Source organism: Podarcis muralis, chromosome 4 (assembly GCF_964188315.1).
Source record: "Podarcis muralis chromosome 4, rPodMur119.hap1.1, whole genome shotgun sequence".
Lineage (NCBI taxonomy): Eukaryota > Metazoa > Chordata > Lepidosauria > Squamata > Lacertidae > Podarcis > Podarcis muralis.
The window spans coordinates 10,280,981-10,303,963 of NC_135658.1; positions in this window are offsets into that span (position 1 = coordinate 10,280,981).

A 22,983-nucleotide genomic window follows, 5' to 3' on the forward strand; every position below is an offset into this window, starting at 1 on the left:
GGCTGGCGCTGGGGAGAAGCGCGCTTCTCCCCACCGCCAGCCTCCAAACCAGGTCGGGGAATAGCGGGATGGCGGCACTCCACCTCCCCGCTGTCCCCCGAGCTTGTGGGGCTGCCTGCTATCTGCACGAAACCCGGGGTGCACTCCAGAGTGCGCCCCAGGCTTCAGGATGCAGGCTGTTATCCGCAAGCCTTGGGAGCCCGACGGGAACTCTCACGGAGCTCCCAAGGCTTGCGGATAGCTTCCTGAAGCCTGGAGAGCGAGAGGGGTTGGTGCGCACCGACCCCTCTCACTCTCAAGGCTTCAGCAAAAGCCTGCATTCGCCCCATAGGATGCACACACATTTCCCCTACATTCTATAGGGTGCCTACATTCTGCATGGACTGGCTGCACGGCAACATGTGCAAACAGCTTTAGATACCTGTTAAGTCCATAAATGACCATATAGCATATATTCAACACAAAAAACAGCAACCATTTGTTGTTGACAAAGGACAGCTGGACATATAAAGGGCCCCACGACCTTCAGTAGCTTAGGGCCTCATCAAACCTAAATCCGGCCCTGGTCACCCCTTCTAGCCAGATCCAATGTAAACAAGCCAAGTGACTGCTAGCCATGGGTGGCACCTTAATGACCAGGGTTGGCACGGGGTACCTGGGGTACTAAAGAGGGCAAGGAACAGAGGCGGGGACCTCCTGTTCCCATGTGAGCTACACAGCCTGTGCCAGACACAGGTTGTTGTTTTTTTACATGATGAGATCTTCTCTCTAAGCAGACCTCTTCCTGCCAACCTTGGCTCCCTTGCCTTCATAGGGTGACCTTGGGTTCATACTGTAGGTATATATAATTTTTATTAAACTTGCTGTTTTGCAATTTAGAATACTCATTTAAACAACCTTAAAATATCAATGGCTTCCTGTCTTCTCTTTCCATGGTTCATTTTGCATACAGTGGTACCTCGGGTTAAGTACTTAATTTGTTCCGGAGGTCCGTTCTTAACCTGAAACTGTTCTTAACCTAAAGCACCACTTTAGCTAATGGGGCCTCCTGCTGCTGCCACACCGCCGGAGCACAATTTCTGTTCTCATCCTGAAGCAAAGTTCTTAACCTGAAGCACTATTTCTGGGTTAGCGGAGTCTGTAACCTGAAGCATATGTAACCTGAAGCATATGTAACCCAAGGTACCACTGTATTTTACATAAACTAAACCATTCAGTATTCCATTATTACATCTATCAAAACTGATTCACACTGTTGAATTAATCTTAAGGCTGCCCGCGTTTTCAAGTGTACACAAATTCCCCCATATATTCAATAAACATTTTCCAATCTCCTTCAAATGTATGTTCATCTTGTTCTCTTATTCTATATGTTAAGTCTGCAAACTGCGCATATTCCATCAGTTTAAGTTGCCATTCTTCTTTAGTTGGGACCTCGCTCGTTTTCCATTTGAGGGCTAAAACCAAAATGCTTTTCCCACAGGAGTTTTGCTCCAGCCTTTATTCATTTGAGCTGCCCTTTCCTGAACCTTTTCCAATTCTGCAATATTCTTTTTGGGGATGCTGGCTAGCAAGTCCCAGGAGAGTGGGGGAACGTCCTGGATGACTGACAAGACTGCAAGGATTGCCCAACAACCAGGTTGAATTGCATAGGTAGTGAGGGGAAGAGTTCAATTATACAATTTCTCCCCGGCAGGGAAAGTTGCAGGAGCATTTCTTTATTTATTTACCGTTTGACCTGCCCTTTGTGTAGATTACCTTTGGAAAGGGACAGTTTGTGCTTTGAACTCCATTGCCCTGTCGTGAGAAGCCTGGGCTGGCAGAGAAATAGCCCGGCTGAGTTGAAGATTGGCCAGGAAGATAATTCAGAATCCCTCGGTGTCTGCTTGTAAACAGCTCTTAAGATGACTGCGAAATTTCAAAGGTTATCACGGGAAGATAATGAGGAGCAGATGAAGGTCCTTAGGGAATGCGTGAGCACACACAAACACACACACATTAGGCACAAAAATATACCTGAAGGAGCGTCTCCATACCCATCGTTCAACCCGGACCCTGAGGCCCAGTGCCGAGGGCCTTCTGGCAGTTCTCTCCCTGCAAGGTTGCCGGGAACCAGGGCCTTCTCGGTGGTGGCACCCACCCTGTGGAATGCCCTCCCGTCAGATGTCAAAGGCAGCTCTGTTTAGGGAAGTTTTTAATGACTGATGTTTTAATGTATTTTTAATCTTTTGTTGGAAGCCGCCCAGAGTGGCTGGGGAAACCCAGCCAGATGGGCAGGGTAGAAATAATAAATTAATTATCATCATCATCATCATTATACAAGGAATGCTCTACGTGCCCAAGTTGTGGAATATTTATTAGTGGTATAGTCTAAAAGTGTGCAGATAATTGTAAATAAATAGCATGGACCGTGCTCCAAGCCCAGGTAGGCCCTGAAGCAGACAGGGACTGATGTTCGCAGCATGATGAGGTGGTCTGAGGTAATCTTCTTTCTTCTCTGGCGATCCCTCGTAGCCGAGTAAGATTGTCTTCCATGAATGTGGTCTTAATGGTGTGTCTGTAAGTGACTGCGGGGGCCAATTTTGGATCCACACTTCCTTCCACAGTGGGGACATAGGTTTCTGGGCGGGCCAAGTGTGCCTTCCTCTTAGCACATTTCGCCCTTTCGTCCTGAGTTCGAGTGTCTTCAAAGGCTATTCTCCAATCGGAGCGCTCACAGACTGGGGTAGTGCAGCGTATGGGACTGTACCACTTCAGATGCAGTTGGTGGTATGTGAGACTATGCCACTTCAGATATGTGGGACTGGATGTCATGGTTTGCTGCAGAAGAAGGGTGGGTGGAACTAGCTGGGGAATCTCCAAGGGAAGAAGCTTCAGAGCCCAGGAGTGGTGGTGGGAGGACGATGAGGGGTCAGAGGGAGAAGGAGGAGCAGACTGGGAGGAGGAGGTGTTGGAAGATGGAGAGGGAACAGTGAGCGGGGAGAGTCTGTGGCAGAGAGAAGTTCAGAATCAGATGCTGAAGGTGAAGGAGACCAAGAGGCAGAAGTGAAGGGAGGTGAAGAAGCACAAGCTTCCCTCCTCCCCCCCCCCCCCCAGTCTCCCAGAACCAGGAGAGGTATGAAGAGGGCAGAGGAGAGGTTGGCTTCATGCAGACACAGTCTCTAATTACTTGGGGAAAACCTTGGAGAGGAGGAGACATAGACAGCTATGAGGAGGCGGGGACTTTTAGTCTCAGCAACGGATCCATAGGGACTGTGAGGTCGAGATAGAGTGTACTGGCAATTTGGGTTTCAAAAAAGCAACATGTAGTCTTAGGAGAAGCAGTTGTGGGAGTTGGGGATAATTAGGCTGGAAAAGAGGAGACTGAGAGGAGGTACAGGATGATAGACTTGCTGATCAGGTTGGCGGTTTGAATCCCTGCGACGGGGTGAGCTCCCGTTGCTCTGTCCCAGCTCCTGCCAACCTAGCAGTTCGAAAACACACCAGCACAAGTAGATAAACAGGTACCACTGCAGCAGGAAGGTAAATGGAATTTCGTGCGCTCTGGTTTCTGTCACGGTGTCCTGTTGCCCCAGAAGCGGGTTAGTCCTGCTGGCCACACGACCCAGAAAACTGTCTGTGGACAAACGCCGGCTCGCTCGGCCTGAAAGCGAGATGAGCACCGCAACCCCATAGTCACCTTTGACTGTACTTAACCATCCAGGGCTCCTTTTCCTTATACCTTTACCTTACAGTATGATAGTCATCTCAAGGGCTGTCACATGGGAGCTTGTTTTCTCCTGCCCCAGAGGGTAGGGCCCAAACCAATGGATTCAAGTTATAGGAAAGGAGATTCCAACAAAGGGCTTCCTGACAGTAAGAGCTGTTTGACAGTGGAACAAACTCCCTCGGGAAGTGATGGAATCTCCTTCCTTGGAGGTTTTCAAGCAGAAGCTGGATGACCATCTCTTATGGGCACTTCAGCTGAGATTCCTGCATTGCAGAGGGCTGGACTAGATGACCCCTGGGGGTCCCTTCTGTTGTAAACAAAAATCTGCCCTGTTTCCCTTATGGGGTATCCAAGAGCCCATATGGAGTCCTTACGTAGGTTACCTATTGGTAGGAGAAAATATCAGAGGCTAACCAGAGAATATTGAGAGGCAAAGCAGCTAGTAAGCCTGATCTTTATTGAACTGTTGCAACAGGGTGTCGCCTTCACACGCAGCAGAAGGAGAACCCAGAACCCAGGTGTGTCCACCCTTATATAGACATTTTAAATTGCCAGCCCTAGAGTCCAAGACCACCTCCAGATACATCATACCTACATCACAGAAAGGGCGGTCTACAACAGAAATCGGAGTGCGTTGTTTACCTCCCGTCTGGCAGGTTACCTGTTAATGCGTACTTGATTGGATTGCCTAGGGAGCCTGGCCAGTCTTTTGAAATGATAAATACTTGGTTCCTGAGCCAGGTCACAGGCTCACACCCTATGCATATCTTAAATGTGCCCTTAAGACAGGATTTGTGAAGGAAAAGACAATGAGGAGGCTTTTCCATTTTCCTTTGACTTTGCAGGGGAAACAGTTGGTCAGTTTGGGAGCCAAAATGGCTTCATGGCTGTTTTCCTGTGCTGCTTCAGACATGTGGTTTATATATTTATGTACGTGTTTGCTTGGTACATTTATAAGCAGTTATTATATATATAAGACCTTAATATTATATATATATATATATAAGACCTGTAAACGTGAAAGAGCATCTCCACCCCCATCGTTCAGCCCGGACACTGAGGTCCAGCTCTGAGGGCCTTCTGGCGGTTCCCTCACTGCGAGAAATGAGGTTACAGGTAACCAGACAGAGGGCCTTCTCGGTGGTGGTGCCCACCCTGTGGAACACCCTCCCTTCAGATGTGAAGGAAATAAGCAGTTATCCTATCTTTAAAAGACATCTGAAGGCAGCCCTGTTTAGGGAAGTTTTTAATATTTAACGCTGTACTGTTTTTAATATTTTATTGGGAGCCACCCAGAGTGGCTGGGGAGACTCAGCCAGATGGGCAGGGTATAAATAATAATTTTTTATTATTATATTATTATTAAAGGTAAAGGTAAAGGTACCCCTGCCCATACGGGCCAGTCTTGCCAGACTCTAGGGTTGTGCGCTCATCTCACTCTATAGGCCGGGAGCCAGCGCTGTCCGCAGACACTTCCGGGTCACATGGCCAGCATGACAAAGCTGCATCTGGCGAGCCAGCACAGCACACGGAACGCCGTTTACCTTCCCGCTGGTAAAGGTAAAGGTAAAGGTAAAGGTACCCCTGCCCGTACGGGCCAGTCTTGACAGACTCTGGGGTTGTGCGCCCATCTCACTCAAGAGGCCGGGGGCCAGCGCTGTCCAGAGACACTTCCGGGTCACGTGGCCAGTGTGACATCGCTGCTCTGGCGAGCCAGAGCCGCACACGGAAACGCCGTTTACCTTCCCGCTAGTAAGCGGTCCCTATTTATCTACTTGCACCCGGGGGTGCTTTCGAACTGCTAGGTTGGCAGGCGCTGGGACAGAACAACGGGAGCGCACCCCGCCGCGGGGATTCGAACCGCCGACCTTTCGATAGGCAAGCCCTAGGCGCTGAGGCTTTTACCCACAGCGCCACCCGTGTCCCACTTTCCCGCTGGTAAGCGGTCCCTATTTATCTACTTGCACCCGGGGGTGCTTTCGAACTGCTAGGTTGGCAGGCGCTGGGACCGAACGACGGGAGTGCACCCCGCCGCGGGGATTCGAACCGCCGACCATGCGATCGGCAAGTCCTAGGCGCTGAGGTTTTACCCACAGTGCCACCCGCGTCCCTTGCATATTATTATTATTAAATTCTTATAACAATTCCAACACTATGATGCCAACTCCCACCAGCCACTGCTGGCACAAGCACCAGGCTGCATGAGGCTGCTGCAGAAGATGGCAAGTGAGGTTGTACCCCAGAGGCAACGGGCCTCTGACTCAGCGCTATTTTGCTAGATAACCGGCTCATTAAACTGCTTAGTTAATAAGTCACTAGCAGGTCAAGGAAGGGCAATCCTTTTGACAATCAACATTTCCCAATGCTGCAAAGGCTCTGCTATGATTTGGCTCAGATGAGCCAACAGCTCCGTGACAGGTCAGATGAATACAGTTTGTAGCACCCGACCCAGTCCACACCCAGCGTAAGCAAATGAGTTTGTGCTAATGAGTGATCGAATGGGTTAAGGTTAACTTTGCCCAGATCTTGAAGGGCAAGGGGCAAGCCACAAACTTAGGAGGCATCAAGAAGCTTGTCTGTTTAGTAACATATCTAAGCACCATCACAGGGGCGTCAAAAAATTGTGTGCAATCCCTACTCGGCTGCACACTTTTAAGTAAAAACATAAAAAAGACTTATAAGGAACAAGTAGGCCTTTTGCCTTTTGCCTATCAACATTCTCACCTCCTTGCCTAATATTTTTATCCTGACTGCCAATGGCATGCCCTCCAACATTTCTCCGATAGAAATAGGGATGTCCTATTCCATGGGACGCAGGTGGTGCTGTGGGTTAAATCACAGAGCCCAGGACTTGCCGATCAGAAGGTCAGCAGTTCGAATCCCCGTGACGGGGTGAGCTCCCATTGCACGGTCCCTGCTCCTGCCAACCTAGCAGTTCAAAAGCATGTCAAAGTGCAAGTAGATAAATAGGTACCACTCCAGCGGGAAGGTAAATGGCGTTTCCATGCGCTGCTCTGGTTTGCCAGAAGTGGCTTAGTCATGCTGGCCACATGACCCGGAAGCTGTACGCTGGCTCCCTCGGCCAATAAAGCGAGATGAGCACCGCAAACCCAGAGTCGGCCATGACTGTATCTAATGTTCTCAAACATTTTGGCTCCCGAATTTACAAACCAGGAAGTAACTGTTTGGAAGTAACTATTTTTGGAAGCCGAAATCCGACGGGGAACCGTGCTTTGCTTTCTGAACAATTTGGAAGTCAAACAGATTTCCAAAATGGATTCCATTCGACTTCCAAGGTACGACTGTAATAATAGTAATAATAAATGGGAGGAATGGATTTGTAAAATGGGAGGAATGGATTTGCAGACTAAATGAATACTTAACTCTGGCAAAACTAACAGCTATTATAAGAAACCAATCAAATAAAAAAATTAAAAAAGGAGTGGGAATGTTTTGATGAATATATGGTAAAATATTGCTCAAAAAAGATATGCTAATATGCCTAGATTAAAATGTAAAGTATCTGCAGGAAGGTAAATTAGTAAGGAAAGATAATAAGAATATATAGAAGATTTGAGAAGATTGTAAAATGCAAAGATAAATGTAATCTCAGAATGTAGAGGAAATCGAGTGGGGGTGGAGGGAAGCGGGGGGGAGGGACAGAAGAATATTAGGTTTGATTGATGGCTATATGGGGGGATGGGGAAGATGTGCTGATGACTTTTGTTTATTTATATTGTGATGTAATATGGAAAAAACCAATAAAATATTGTATTGAAATTCAAGTTCAAATTCAAATTATTATTATATTATTATTATTATTATTATTATTATTATTATTATTATTATTATATCCCATCCATCTGACTGGGTTGCCGCAGCCACTCTGAGTGGCTTCCAACATATATAAAAACATAATAAAGCATGAAACACCAAAAGAGTTCCCTATTCAGGGCTAACTTCAGGTATCTTGTAAAGGCTGTATACTTCCTTGGCTCCGGAGTCACATAACTCCATACCCTCCAACATTTCTCTGATGAAAAGAGCAATGTCCTAAGGAAAAGTGGGATATTCCGGGATCAAATCAGAAACCAGGATGGCTTCTGTAAATCCAGGACTGTCCCTGGAAATAGGGGTATTTTTATGCCTTTTCCATTTTAAAAAGGATCTCCCCTACCCCAGGTCTAATTGCTGCAATTAGGTGTGTGCCCCAAGCATAACTGTCAACTGTCCCTTATTTGGCAGGAAACTCCCTTATCCCAGCGCCGTGTCTTGCTGATGTCCCTTATTGATGATGTCCCTTAAATTTCCCAGGTTTCAAAGGAAGCAGCTCCTCTCCCTCCCTCCCTGCTGGCCAGGGAGGAGGGAGGCTCCAACTGTGTTGCTTGGCTGTGTTGCTCACCCAATAAGAAGTCTAAGAACAACTGGGGGGTGGAGCTTGCATGCCTTGTGCCGATCAAATCGGCCGCATTGCCTGGGGACTCGCCTTTGCTCAGCGCTTCCCAGCGGAGAGGGGACGGTGGTTTTCCTTGCTGCATCCCCTTTGCTGGGTTGCTGCGCTGTGGGAACCACCGCTTGAGGCTTCGTTTGGCTGCTGGCTGGGCTTTCTGCCTTTGGCTCGGAGGGGCTCAGAAGTTGAACATACCTATGCTTGGAAAATCCCTTATTTTGGCTGCTGATCCCTTATTTTTGAGGCTGCCGGTCCCTTATTTTCAAATCTGTAAGTTGACAGCTATGGCCCCAAGTGTGGGGCAAAGAGGCTACATTTCAGGGGTTCGGGGGGGCAGAAAGGAGCTATGGAACAGGGCAGAGGGTAATTATGGTGATGAGAAAATCCTGGTCCGTGGTTTAATTCCCCACGCAGCCTTGACCGTTCTTCCCGAGGGCAGAGATTTCTCTTGGCCTGGACCCTCGGCTGCTGGAAGGAAAAAAGGCAGATAAATGGTCACCATGGTGACCAGGCCTTGGCCAAGCTCTGAGACAATGGACCAGTGTGAAGGAGCCATGGGGTGGGATGCCTCCAGTGGCTCTGAGCCCAGAAGACCCCAGGATCATGTCAGTCTCCCAGAGACAAAATGAAGCTGTCCTTCAGCAGCAAACTCCTGACTCCACCGCCATTTACAGAGTCCTGAATTTTAGTTATGAGCAAATTTGGAGGCGGGTGCAAAGAGGAGAAACCAGTCAGTGAGCAGGGAGAGCTTTTTGGAGGAGGACGTTGGGAAACAGAGGGTAAACTTCAATTTCTCACCAGACTTCATAGAAGGCCAAATAAAAGGATCCTTTAGTTCTGTATTTGTACCAATAAGTGCAGAGTTCCAATGTTAGAATTGTAGAGTTTCCAGGGATGTGGGGCACAATATCATGGTGGTGGATTGGGAGAAATTGTGGGAAAGGGGAATCAAATTTACAGCTTGTAATGTATTAAGAGAAAATTTGATGAAAATGATGTACAGATGGTATTTAACACCAGTGAAGTTAGCAAAAATGTATCATACTCATGATAATAAATGCTGGAAACGTAGAGAAAAAGAAGGAACCTTTTACCACATGTGGTGGATGTGCCCCAAGGTAAAAGACTTCTGGGAAAGGATTTATAATGAATTGAAAAAAGTGTTGAAAAACACATTTACTAAAAAAAACAGAAGCCTTTTTACTTGGTACAATGGGGGGTAAAATCCCCAAAAAGGATGTTTGGGTTTTTTTTCTGTATGCCACAACAGCTGTGAGAATATTGTTAGCGAAGAATTGGAAGAAACAAGATTTACCAGCTATCGAAGAATGGCAGATGAAGATGATAGACTATATGGAACATGCCGAACTGACCAGGAGACTCTGAGACCAGAGAGAAGAGACGGTGGAAGAAGACTGGAAGAAGTTTAAGGAATATTTGAAAAAAATATGTTAATATTTAAACCTTAGAATAGCTTTGGAAGTGGATATAGGCTGTAGGGTTAGAAGTAGAAGACAGGGTATTTTAAAATAGTATTATCTGTAAGTGATAAAATGTGAAGTTATTTTAAGTATTTTTAAAAAATGGTTAGAAATGATGATATATGTAAACTGCTAAAGATGAAGTAAAATGAAAATCAGATATGTGGGACTTGGGGAAGCCAACTTAACAATGTTTAGAAAAATAAGGATATGACAAGAATTTGTTTATATTGTTTGTCTTTTCTGTCTGTGCTTTTTATTTGTGTTATAAAATGAATAAAAAAAATTTTGGGGGAAAAAAGAGTTGTAGAGTTGCTTAATGAACAGCTCTTACCATCAGAAAGTTTGATGTGCAAGGGAAAGTGTCCCTGTGACCCACATGTATGGGGTAAATAACAAAAGAATGAGCTGGATACCTGGATTCATATCATGGGACTGAACAATATATGTTGTTAGACCCTTTCATCCTGTTTGGTTGCATACAGCACTGCCCTCTTTCTACCCCTCTTGCAATGAGCAGACCACATACTGTTCCCCCCCATAAGATTTTATTAAAGCTTCTTCATAATGCAATAAAATATATTGATCTAAATAAAAACAAAAACAGAGAAAGAGTAAAGAAAGCACAGAGTCAATGGTAGCTCTTAGCCCTTGTCATCCATAGAAAGTGGTGGGCCTTCCTAGCTCTCACCTGGGACCACACACTGTTAAGTAAGTTTAAAAATTCTTTACTTACAAAATTTTCCAAAGGTCAGATTCATGCATTGATCCAAGCAGCAGCAAGAGGAGCACAGGAAGAATACCCTTAGGTAGAAAATACGAAAAGTTAGCTTCAAACACATGCTCTAAGCTTGGAGCAAAGCTTAGACACATCCTCCCTGGTTGGATACATGGAACAGAGAGAGTGAGGAAAAGGAAATAGGTTTCACTCCCTCTCTCATCAGAGAAGAGGGAGTGTGACCTAGCTGAGTCTAGGAATCCAGCTCTATTGCCTTAACCCATTCATGCATTAACTAGCACTCATGCATAGTTTAACTGCAATCTCCCACAAGTTGTTCCTGGTGTTTAGTCGGAACGTCCTTTCTTGTAACTTGAAGCCATTGGTTCAGGTCTATCTCCCATGTGACAGCCCTTGAGATGACTTTCAGTCTCCTCTTTTTCAAGCTAATTACTCTCAGCTCCCTCAATTGTTCCTTATAAGGCTTGGCTTCCAGACCTCTTTGATCATCTTGGTCACCCTCCTCTGCACGTGTTCCAGCTTGTCAATTTCCTTCTTAAATTGTAGTGCCCAGAACTGGACACAGTATTCCAGGTGTGGTCTGACCAAGGCAGAATAGAGTAGGACTATTACTTCCCTTGATCTGGACACTAGACTTCTGTTTATGCAGCTAGAATAGCATTTGTGTTTGTTTTTTTTGCTGCGTCACACTGTTGCCTCATGTTAAGCTTGTGGTCCACTAAGACCCCAAATCCTTTTCACACCTACCATATTTTTCGCTCCATAGGACGCTCCAAAAATTAAGGGGAAATGTGTGTGCGTCCTATGGAGCGAATGCAGGCTCCTTGGCTTCAGCGATAGCAACGCGAAGCCTCCGAAGCCTGCGCTCCGGAGGCTTCGCGTTGTTTTCGCTGAAGCCAGGAGAGTCTGGTCTTTGAGGCAGCGCTTCCCCCCACCGCCAGCCCCACAAGCTCGGTCAAAAAGCCCGCAGGAGCCTCACACTCTTTAAAGGGTGCGCGGCTCCTGTGGGCTTTTGCGGGAGATGGGGGAATTCCCCCACCTCCTGCAAAATCCCGCAGGAGCCGCGCAACCTTTAAAGAGTGTGTCGCTTTTGGGGGATTTTCCCCAAGGAGGGAGAAGGGACTGACTGGCCGAGTCAGTCTCTTCTCCCTCCTGTGGGCTTTTGCGGGAGATGGGGGAATTCCCCCACCACCTGCAAAAGCCGCGCGCTCTTTAAAGGGTGCACGGCTTCTGCTGGCTTTTCTACGAGGTGAGGGAATTCCCCCACCTCGTAGAAAAGCCCGCAGGAGCCGCGCAGCCTTTAAAGAGCGTGCCACTCTTGGGGGCTTTTCCCCGAGGAGAGACAAGGGACTGACTGGCCGTGTCAGTCCCTTCTCCCTCCTGGTCGAAAAACCCGCAGGAGCCGTGCACAGCTCCTGTGGGCTTTTTGCGGGAGGTGGGGGAATTCCCCCACCTCCCGCAATAGCAGGGAGAAGGTCTGGGAGAAGCGCACAGGCTGCGTGCAGCCTGTCCGCTGCTCCCAGAGCTGGGAGGGGGGGGAATCATATTTTCCCCCTTGATTTCCCCCTCTGAAAACTAGGTGCGCTCTATGGTCAGGTGCGCCCTATAGAGTGAAAAATACAGTACTTCTGTGAAGCCAGGGGTCTCCCATCTTGTACTTTTGCAGCTGTTTCTTCCTGCTTAAATGTAAAAGCTTACACTTGTCCCTACTGAAATTCATTTTGTTAGCTGTAGACCTGTAGCAGGAACCCCCCCCCCCCAATCATTCAGTTTGTACAAACTTCAAACACAAAAACACTCACACACTACATACGCTACACTTCTGTTATAAATTCATAGAAAATCAACCATACATCGGATTTGCACTGTTCCACTTTTATTTTACTCCATGAAGGAAGGACTACAAAATGGGGAAGGTTTGATACAGGCCAGCCCAGCACATCCACAGGAGCCCTGCCCAGTTGCTATGCCAACCCTGATGGTCCTAGACAGAAGACAATCAAGATCACAAAGAACTTGCATATGGGAGTGGATTCAGCATGGGCTGGAACAAAGGACAATGATCAGATCTTCCCTCAGGGGGCAGGAAACTGCGACTACCTTTTGTCTTCAGAGAATCTCATGGGGAGGAGGAGAAGGGAACCAGCCAGGTGACAGGACACTCAGGTTACCACCACAACTCCTCCCTCAACCCCTCCTTTCTGTGATGTATGCATGATGTTTCTGGGGGTGGGCTTGACCTAGAGGATGGGAATTTCAAAAGTTTTTATAAGGTCTTGCACACCATTTTTCTGTGTCTTTCCTCTCTCTTGCAAGTGAGGGGAACACCCTGTTGCAACAGTTCAATAAAGGCCAAGCCTACAGGCTGCTGTTTTGCTCCAAGTTATCCTGGTTGGTGTCTTTGTTTTGTCCAAGGGAGCCTCGGATTTTTCCGGTAACAGACCAAAACAAACAGAGGGCAAACCGAAGGCTGTTGTGTACTTTTATTTGGTTGCTCAGAGTATAAACGGGACAGAATAGAGTGGCTGGGAACTGGAACCAAAACAATCCATGCTGCAACTTTTTGTTTCAGATGCCCTGCTTGTAGAGAACAATTCATGAAGCATTTAATGTGCATGCTAGGTGCCGTTAACAGAATATTTTTTTTCAATATGCACAGGATCACAATCTTTTTTTTTTAAAAAAAAGCACAAGACCAAAAAAAGGAGAAAGAGAGACCTTCACAAACAGTGGGGAAAGAAAAGGACCAACAATGAACTAGGAAAGGCATTTTTGAAAGCCATCAAGAACGGCAGCGCAAAAAGAAAAAAGGTGTCATTTTCATTTCTGCTGTTGTTCTCCTGCCTTTCAGCGTTTCCCCAAAGTGTTTGCAATTAGGAAAGTGCGTTGCGACAGAAGAGGAAGCTACCCGCTGCGGAGAGCTCTCCATACCCCTTCCTGGGTTTTTATTGTCTGAGTCAGCTTCTTCATTCCAGCTGCAAGCTTTTATTATTCCAAGAATTATTGTCTTTTGGCTCAGGCTCCTTGCGGGCTCAGGGGGGAACAGAGACTCTGAAGTCTGCCGTGCAGATGGAGTCCAGCCCAGGGGCTGAAGAGCACCATTTGAACCAGATCTTTATGAATTTAGCTCCGAAGGGTGGGGCAGAAAACAAAAGAGGAGCTGCGCTTCTATTCCGTTTGCAACTCATTGCATTAAAAAGCACGTAAGAGGAAGGCGACTTATGCTGAGTCAGCGGGGGCTGGCAAAGCAGGTCTGACTCAGCATAAGACGCCTTCCTCTACATGTTTTTTAGTCAGACTTAAAAAGCAGAGACATCACCTTGCCAACAAAGGTCCGTATAGTTAAAGCTATGGTTTTCCCAGTAGTGATGCACGGAAGTGAGAGCTGGACCATAAAGAAGGCTGATTGCCAAAGAATTGATGCTTTGGAATTATGGTGCTGGAGGAGACTCTTGAGAGTCCCGTGGACTGCAAGAAGATCAAATGCATCCATTCTTAAGGAAATCAGCCCTGAGTGGTCACTAGAAGGACAGGTCATGAAGCTGAGGCTCCAAGACTTTGGCCACCTCATGAGAAGAGAAGACTCCCTGGAAAAGACCCTGATGTTGGGAAAGATGGAGGGCACAAGGAGAAGGGGATGACAGGACGAGATGGTTGGACAGTGTTCTTGAAGCTACCAGCATGAGTTTGACCAAACTGCGGGAGGCAGTGGAAGACAGGAGCGCCTGGCGTGCTCTGGTCCATGGGGCGTGCTCTCGTCCATGGGGTCATGAAAAGACGGACACGACTAAACAACAACAACTTCGCCAGCCTCTGCCAACCTGCTAGGCCTCTCGGATGTTTGCACAACAACCCTCCATCCATCCCAAGCAGAAGGCATAAATGTGCTGGGCCCGAGGGTAACCCATGAAACGCGGTCCAGGTCTGGTCCAGAATCCGAAGGTTCTGCTGGGAGTCAGTCCGACAGAGCCAAGGCAGGAGACGAGGCAGGAAACCAGGCAAGGACAGGTACAGGATCTCAGGCAGGATCTGGCATACAGCAATGTTGCTCCCGCAACCTGGGGCAGGGTCCGACAGCCTTTTATCTTTGTCAGGGTAGCGGCCGGTCCTGATCCCCCGGTGACTCACCTCCCTGTTTCGCCCGAAGGCGAGCGCTCCTCCTGCGAGTACTCAGGTCTCTCCTTCTCTCAGACCTCAGTCTCTGCAGCTCGGGAGACGTCGGTGGGTTACTAGACCCAGTGGCCACCTCAGCCTCCCCTGACCCAACCGGTAGTGGAGCAGCTGTAAGTGATGGCCCGGCTGAAGGCAACGAGGTCATCCCCACATCTGGAGCCAGGGCAGGCTCAGGCCCCAGCTGGTGTTTGTTGCAGGGGAACCTGTGCAGACTGGGACTCTTCAGGATCAGCCCCCAGACTTGGTTCAGATGATGCCTGAGGCAAAGGATCCGGTGCAGACTGAGACTCCTCTGGCTCCGAGTGTGACCCCAAGTCCCAGACCATCACAATAGAGAACTGTTGTCCAAAACATCTGGAGGGTGTCAGGTTGGTGTCAAGTCTGGTCTACATGTCCTGGCAGCAGTTTTCTGGGGCTTCAGGTAAGGAACATCCCCAGTCCTTACCTGGAGATGCCTGGGACTGGACCTGAGACCTTCTGCTTGCAAGAAAGATGCTCGGCCTCTGAGCTACAGCCCTTTGCCAGCATCAGGAGTAAGCCGATTTGTTAGGGGGTGCAAAGGGGAAGGAGAGGTGGAAACTCCCATTGTGCTAGCAGGACTCCTTTTGCACCTACTCATTTGGATTGCAGGGGGTTGGACCAGATGATGCTTTGGGTCCTTCCACATATGTGGAGGTATGCGGGTGGCGCTGTGGGTAAAAGCCTCAGCGCCTAGGGCTTGCCGATCGAAAGGTCGGCGGTTCGAATCCCCGTGGCGGGGTGCGCTCCCGTCGTTCGGTCCCAGCGCCTGCCAACCTAGCAGTTCGAAAGCACCCCCAGGTGCAAGTAGATAAATAGGGACCGCTTACTAGCGGGAAGGTAAACGGCGTTTCCGTGTGCGGCTCTGGCTCGCCAGAGCAGCGATGTCACGCTGGCCACGTGACCCGGAAGTGTCTCTGGACAGCGCTGGCCCCCGGCCTCTTGAGTGAGATGGGCGCACAACCCCAGAGTCTGTCAAGACTGGCCTGTACGGGCAGGGGTACCTTTACCTTTACCTTTTACATATGTGGAAGGAGAGAGAGAGAGGGATTTGCGTCTAAAATCCCCCATTACTGCATCATATTTCTCTGCTACTTAGTGTGGGGATTGTCAGGAGTCCAGGTTCCCAGCTTGATAACACAGTAAGCGTAGGTAATTAAAAAGGAGGATTTATTGCAAAAACAAGCAGATAGCTCCGGACGGCTCTAATAAAGCCTCCGGCACCATACTCAAGATGACCCTTCTGAAGACTCCTTCCAATGTTGGCAGAAGATATTGAACTTACGACCCTTACGTCTCGTTTTGCTTCCTGTCTAACAGCCGTCCTATTGCTCCAACTCTTAGGACTTAGTGAATCAGCTCCAACCTCTTCTTGTTCAGAGGAGCTGTCTCTGAGTTTGTTCGCGCCATTTTGTGCTTCCTGTGAGCTTTGGCTGTGTTCCAGCCTGCTCTCAGCCTTATCAACCCGCCCATCAAGGTCAGGAAGAGCCGAAGTCTGCAGCTGCCGGCTCTCCCCTGCCTGACTAACATCTAAGCCTCTCTGTTCCTGGCTGCTTTCTGCCATTGGCTGCAAACCTTTGCTTGGAGCTGGCTCGTTCCTGACAGGAATGTTGTAGATATTAGGAGAGGATATATTGATTTAATAGTATCCTTCCTAACTTACGCTTGTGAGTCAGCAGCCGAGCGACACTCCCCAATATATAGCAGGGAGCTAGTTGGTAGATTCGTTTGCATCTCTTTACTTAAGCAATCCAATCTGGCTTTGTTCAGATTGGAGTATATTCCTGGTAAGACCCTTTTTATCCCACCTAAAAAGAATAAAGACACAAGAAACCTCCTTTAAAAGTAACTAGAAGTTTACTCACATTCAGTTCACAGTGGATCCCTGAAGGCAGGCTTTAGCTTGTAGTTACAGATACAGTGTGGCTTACATCCTTGCAAGGATGGGCCCATGTGCTGCTGGCAGAGAATAAAAGGCATCAAAAGAGGAAGGTGGTTGAGTGACTGGACCTTTTGTGGGGTCTCCCAAGGTCATGCCCACCTACGTTTCTGTTTTTTTTTTATAATAATATTTATTAATTTTCCAACAAATTGAACACGACACTACAAAAAGCCAAAAAAGAAAAAACATACAATAAACATACAATAATACAATACAATAATAATAATAATAAACAAAAAAAAACTGTAAAACACTAACATACAACTAACAAAACAAAACAAAAACCATTTAAAACACAGTCCAATTTCAATATTTTATCCTTCTTACACTAATTTCCACGACCTCCTCACACCTCCATTTTTGTATTCCACTTCTATTGATTGTTTCAGCAATTCCTTTCCATCTTCCTCTATTTTCTATCCTATAATTGTCTTAACACATTCTAACCTTATTTTTCCCTTTAATGCTCTAATAATCTATTTATACTTAATTCCTTATAACATTTCTACTAAAGCCATACAACTTCATTCCAACATTTTTCTAACATTCATTAATTTTACAGTATTTCTGTAAATAGTCTTTAAACTTTTTCCAGTCTTCTTCCACCGACTCTTCTCCCTGGTCTCGGATTTTGCCAGTCATTTCCGCCAATTCCATGTAGTCCATCAACTTCATCTGCCATTCTTCCCTGGTGGGTAAATCTTGTGTCTTCCAATATTTCGCGATGAGTATTCTCGCTGCTGTTGTTGCATACATAAAAAAAGTTCTATCCTTCTTTAACACCAATTGGCCGACCATGCCCAGGAGAAAGGTCTCTGGTTTCTTCAGGAAGGTATATTTAAATACCTTCTTCATTTCATTATAAATCATCTCCCAGAATGCCTTAATCCTTGGCATGCCCACCTACGTTTCTGAGCACAATTCAAAGTGTTGGCGGGGACCTTTGAAGCCCTAAACAGCCTCGGCCCAGTAGACCTGAAGGAGCTTCTCCACCCCCATCGTTCAGCCCGGACGCTGAGGTCCAGCGCCGAGGGCCTTCTGGCAGTTCCCTCAGTGTGAGAAGCCAAGTTACAGGGAACCAGGCAGAGGGCCTTCTCGGTGGTGGCTCCTGCCCTGTGGAACGCCCTCCCATCAGATGTCAAGGAGATAAACAACTACCTGACTTTTAGAAGACATCTGAAGGCAGCCCTGTTCAGGGAAGTGTTTAATGTGTGACATTTTAATGTATTTTTAATCTTTGTTGGAAGCTGCCCAGAGTGGCTGGGGAAACCCAGCCAGATGGGTGGGGTACAAATAATAAATTATTATTATTATTATTACTATTACTACTACTACTACTACTACTATTAATATTATATACCTGGTCACATGCAGGGGGAGGATGCTCCAGACCAGGTGTAACAGGAGTGGTCTGTGTCCACTCTAGGCAAACGAGGAATGTTGTATTTGACTGCTCCACTGGATTACATCCCACACTTAGTACAGTGGTGCCTCGCAAGATGAAATTAATTCGTTCCGTGAGTTTTTTCGTCTTGCGATTTTTTTCGTCTTGCGAAGCACGGTGTCGGGAAAGTTTTGGAAAAGCTTCAAAAATCACCAAAGTCTTCAAAAACCTCAAAAAAGGCTACCACACCACGTGCTATGAGTTGCTCCTCGAAGTCAAGTCGCAACTGTATTAACGGTGTTAAGAAAAAGGAAACAAACTTGCAAGACGTTTCCGTCTTGCGAAGCAAGCCCATAGGGAAATTCGTCTTGCGAAGCAGCTCAAAAAACCAAAAACCCTTTCGTCTTGCGAGTTTTCCGTCTTGCGAGGCATTCGTCTTGTGAGGTACCACTGTAATCCTGAAATATCTCTGAGGTGCCTGAAGGGAATCCACCCTTCCCACCACATGAACACAGTTGGCTGACTTACATAGACGAATACATGAATCTGAGAAGGAGGGGAAAAACTTCCGCAGTTGCCGGCTCCGCTGTGGCTCAGCATGTGTTAAGCACATCCCAAATATTGATTCAGCAGTTGTTGACAAAGGTAAACGTTGAACTTTGCCCTGACGGATGGCTAATATTTACACAGAAGTACTGTTACACAAAATGCATGGTTTTGATAACAATTCGTTACTGTATAATAATAATGAAGAAGAAGAATGCCCAGTTTCTGTGGGTGAAATTTTAGGAATACCCTCTTCTTTCTCTCTAGTGTGGATTTTGCACAGTTCAGATAAATCAGAACCAGCGGCAGTTTCCCATAGGGGAACTGCAGGATACAACAGAAGTAAGCAATATCACAACACGGATTTACAGTGGTGCCTCGCAAGACGAAATTAATCCGTTCCGCGAGTCTCTTCATCTTGCGTTTTTTTCGTCTTGCGAAGCACGGCTATTAGCGGCTTAGCGGCTATTAATGGCTTAGCGGCTTAGCGGCTTTAAGAAAAAGGAAACAAACTCACAAGAACTCGCAAGACGTTTCGTCTTGCGAAGCAAGCCCATAGGGAAATTCGTCTTGCGGAACGACTCAAAAAACGGAAAACCCTTTCGTCTAGCGAGTTTTCCGTCTTGCGAGGCATTCGTCTTGCGGGGCACCACTGTATCTCAGAAGTTTCTTCTCAAAGGAGGTAGGTCTCTGAGCGCCTAAAGCAGGGGTCGGCAACCTAAGGCCCATGGGCCGGAAGCAGCCCACGGAGGCCGTTTAACTGGCCCACAAGCTGCCCCCGAACCAAGCCGCCCGCTCGACGAGTCCCCATGCGCTGCGCTAAACCAGCACAGCGCAGCTCGGGGACTCTCTTCCATGGCTCTGGAAATCACTTCTGCGTATGCCCAGACACTGAAAATCGCTTCTGCGCAGGCACAATTTTCGGTATCTGGGCACAGGCGGAAGCGAGTTCCGGCACCGCAGACATGCGCAGATGCAATTTCTGTTGTCACGCTGCGCCGGTCCATCCCACGGAGGATCTCCGCAGGACTGATCCGGCCCATGCCCGGTAAGCCTTGCCGACCCCTGGCTTAAAGGAAACTGAGCTCAGTTCACCTCAGGGGGCTTGGTAATCATAGAGTCACAGAATCATAGAGTTGGAAGGAACCACGAGGGTCATCTAATCCAACCCCCTGCAATGCAGAAATCTTTTGTCCACCGTAGGGCTCAAACCCACGACAATGAGACTCATGCTCCTTTTATCTTTTTTTTATAAAAAAAAATATTAAGTTTTCAGTTTTACGTTTTTGAGTATTCATTTAAACAACCTTAAAATATCAACCCCTTCTTTTTTCCCATGGTTCATTTCGCATTCCATAAATTCCTGCATCTTTTGCATAAATTAAACCATTCATTATTCCATTATTCCATCCATCAAAACTTATTTTCACCGTTGAATTTATCTTAACTCTGCCGTTTTCAAATGTACACTATTTCCCCCATATATTTAAAAAAAACATTTTCCAGTCTTCTTTAAACATATGTTCTTCTTGTTCTCTTATTCTATATGTTAAGTTTGCAAGTTGTGCATATTCCATCAGTTTGAGTTGCCATTCTTCTTTAGTTGGGACTTTGCTCGTTTTCCATTTTTGGGCTAACAAAACATGGGCCGCAGTAGTAGCATACATAAATAATCTTTTTTGACCTCTGGGAATTTCTTTCCCCAACAAGAAGGACTCTGGGTTTTTTTGAAAAGTACATTTAAACATTTCCCCCCCTTGTAAATTATCTCCCAATACTGTTTTACCTTTTTACAGATCCACCACATATGACAGAATGTACCCTCAACCTCAGTACATCTCCAGCATTTGTTTACACATACAGTGGTACCTTGGTTCTTAAACTTAGTCCGTTCCAGAAGTCCGTTCCAAACCAAAGCATTCCCAAACCAAGGCGCGCTTTCCCATAGAAAGCAATGCAAAATGGATTAATCCATTCCAGACTTTTAAAAACATCCTCCAAAACAGCAGTTTGACATGAATTTTACTATCTAACAAGACCGTTGATAAAATGAAAGCAATAAACAATGTACTGCAGTCGCACAATCAATCAATCAGTAGCTGGACAGACCTCAGGGTAACACTCAAAACAGAAGCGTGGCACTCAAAGTTCACAAACCGGAACACACCTGTGACTTCTCCATTAATCACAGATTTGGATCCAGCACAGGGCAAGCATGTCTCGGTCTCTCCAGTCGCCAGGCTGCTTCCAGCACTGGCTCTTGTTCTCCTACCTAGCAGCTAGGTCCTTCCCACCGGAGTGGGAGAAAACAAGCTTTCTCCATCCTCCATGTGACAGCCCTTCAGATATTTGAAGATGGCTCCCATATCTCCTCTCAGTCTCCTTTTTATCAGGGTAGTCATAGCCCTCCTCTATTAATTTGTAAAGAAGGGCTGTAGCTCAAGTGGCAGAGCACCTTGCCTTGCATGCAGAGTGCCCTGGGTTCGAATCCTGACATCTCCAAGGAGGGCTGGGAATGTCCCATGGCTGAAACCCTGGGGAACTGCTGCTGGTTAGTGTATACAATGCTGAGCTGGGTGGACCCACTGGTCTGGCTCAATATAAAGCACCTTCCTATGAGAGCCAGTGTGGTGCAGTGGTTAGGAGCGGTAGACTCGTAATCTGGTGAACCGGGTTCGCGTCTCCGCTCCTCCACATGCAGCTGCTGGGTGACCTTGGGCTAGTCACACTTCTCTGAAGTCTCTCAGCCCCACTCACCTCACAGAGTGTTTGTTGTGGGGGAGGAAGGGAAAGGAGAATGTTAGCCGCTTTGAGACTCCTTCAGGTAGTGATAAAGCAGGATATCAAATCCAAACTCTTCTTCAAACAGAGCCCTACCTGGAGATGCCAGGATTTGAACATGGGACCTTCAGAAGATGCTCCACCACAGAGGTATGCCGCTTCCGCAAAGATCCACCAAACAGAACCAGGGACAAAATAGCGGCTGGTGTGCGTGTTGGGGAAAACATGTTCAGAGAATTAAGGAACAAGATGCCACTGAGCACATGGCTGAAGTCAAACTGAAATTGGTTGGGACCGTTTGTCCTAATGAACCTTCCTCCGCTGCTCAGCCCACACTTTTGCCTTGTGCTCAGTTTGTGGCCCTGGCTCCAATGTTTGTTTGGTTCAGCAGCAGCCCGACAAATCCTTCTGGGAGCCTTGCAGACAGGGCATGAGGATATCCCTTTGCTTGTTCAGAGAGGTACGGTAGATTGGTTCTGAATACAGAAGTCCCATTTGGCTGCCTCTGAGGACAGAGTTGGAGTGTAGCTGGTAGGAGGGAGCTGAAGGAAAGTGGCCTAGGATGGGGTCTGGCAGACTAGCCCCTCTCCCATTTTATGGAGGCCCCGCCCCCACCTGTATACACACCCACCACCAAAGTAAATACCAGCAAAATGTTGCAGAGCGAGTGTTCATATTCAGGGCTCCTGCCCACCAGCCATTCTTTCTTCTGAGATACTCCATTCTGTTCCTCCTTATCCTTTGATTTTCTTTACCATCTTCCAAACTGCTCAATCTCTGGTCACTGAGCATGCTCAGTCCTTACTGAGAGCCAGTGTGGTGTAGTGGTTAAGAGCAGTAGACTCGTAATCTGGTGAACTGGGTTCGCGTCTCCGCTCCTCCACATGCAGCTGCTGGGTGACCTTGGGCTAGTCACACTTCTCTGAAGTCTCTCAGCCCCACTCACCTCACAGAGGGTTTGTTGTGGGGGAGGAAGGGAAAGGAGAATGTTAGCCGCTTTGAGACTCCTTCGGGTAGTGATAAAGCGGGATATCAAATCCAAACTACTACTACTACTACTACTACTACTACTACTACTACTACTACACTTCTTCTTCTTCTTCTTCTTCTTCTTCTTCTTCTTCTTCTTCTTCTTCTTCTTCTATGTTGCCAATCCTGGGGTACAGTTCAAGGCTCAGAGAGACCTGGATTCTAGAATCCAATCCAGCTGAGGTCCAGCGCCGAGGGCCTTCTGGCGGTTCCCTCACTGCGAGAAGTCAAATTACAGGGAACCAGGCAGAGGGCCTTCTCGGTAGTGGCACCCGCCCTGTGGAACAGCCTCCTGCCAGATGTCAAGGAGATAAATAACTACCAGACTTTTTGAAGACATCTGAAGGCGGCCCTGTTTAGGGAAGCTTTTAATGTTTGATGCATTACTGTATTTTAATATTTTGTTGGATGCCGCCCAGAGTGGCTGGGGAAACCGAGCCAGATGGGCGGGGTATAAATAATAAATTATTAATTATTATTATTATTAAACCATCTCCTTCCTTCAAGAGTCAACATTTGTAAAGGCTGCAAAACTGCACAGCAATGGTGGCAAAGGGGGAGGGAAGCTGTCATCCCCCTCTCTCGCCTCGCAGATTGCGCTTGGCAGGCAGAAGTGTATACACAGCAAATACTTTCCTAAAGGTTTCCCCCCTTGCCTGGACCCTTATGTAATCTTGGTTCATCCATCCTTGGCTCCAAACACACATAAGGGAAGTCACAGTGACTCACCC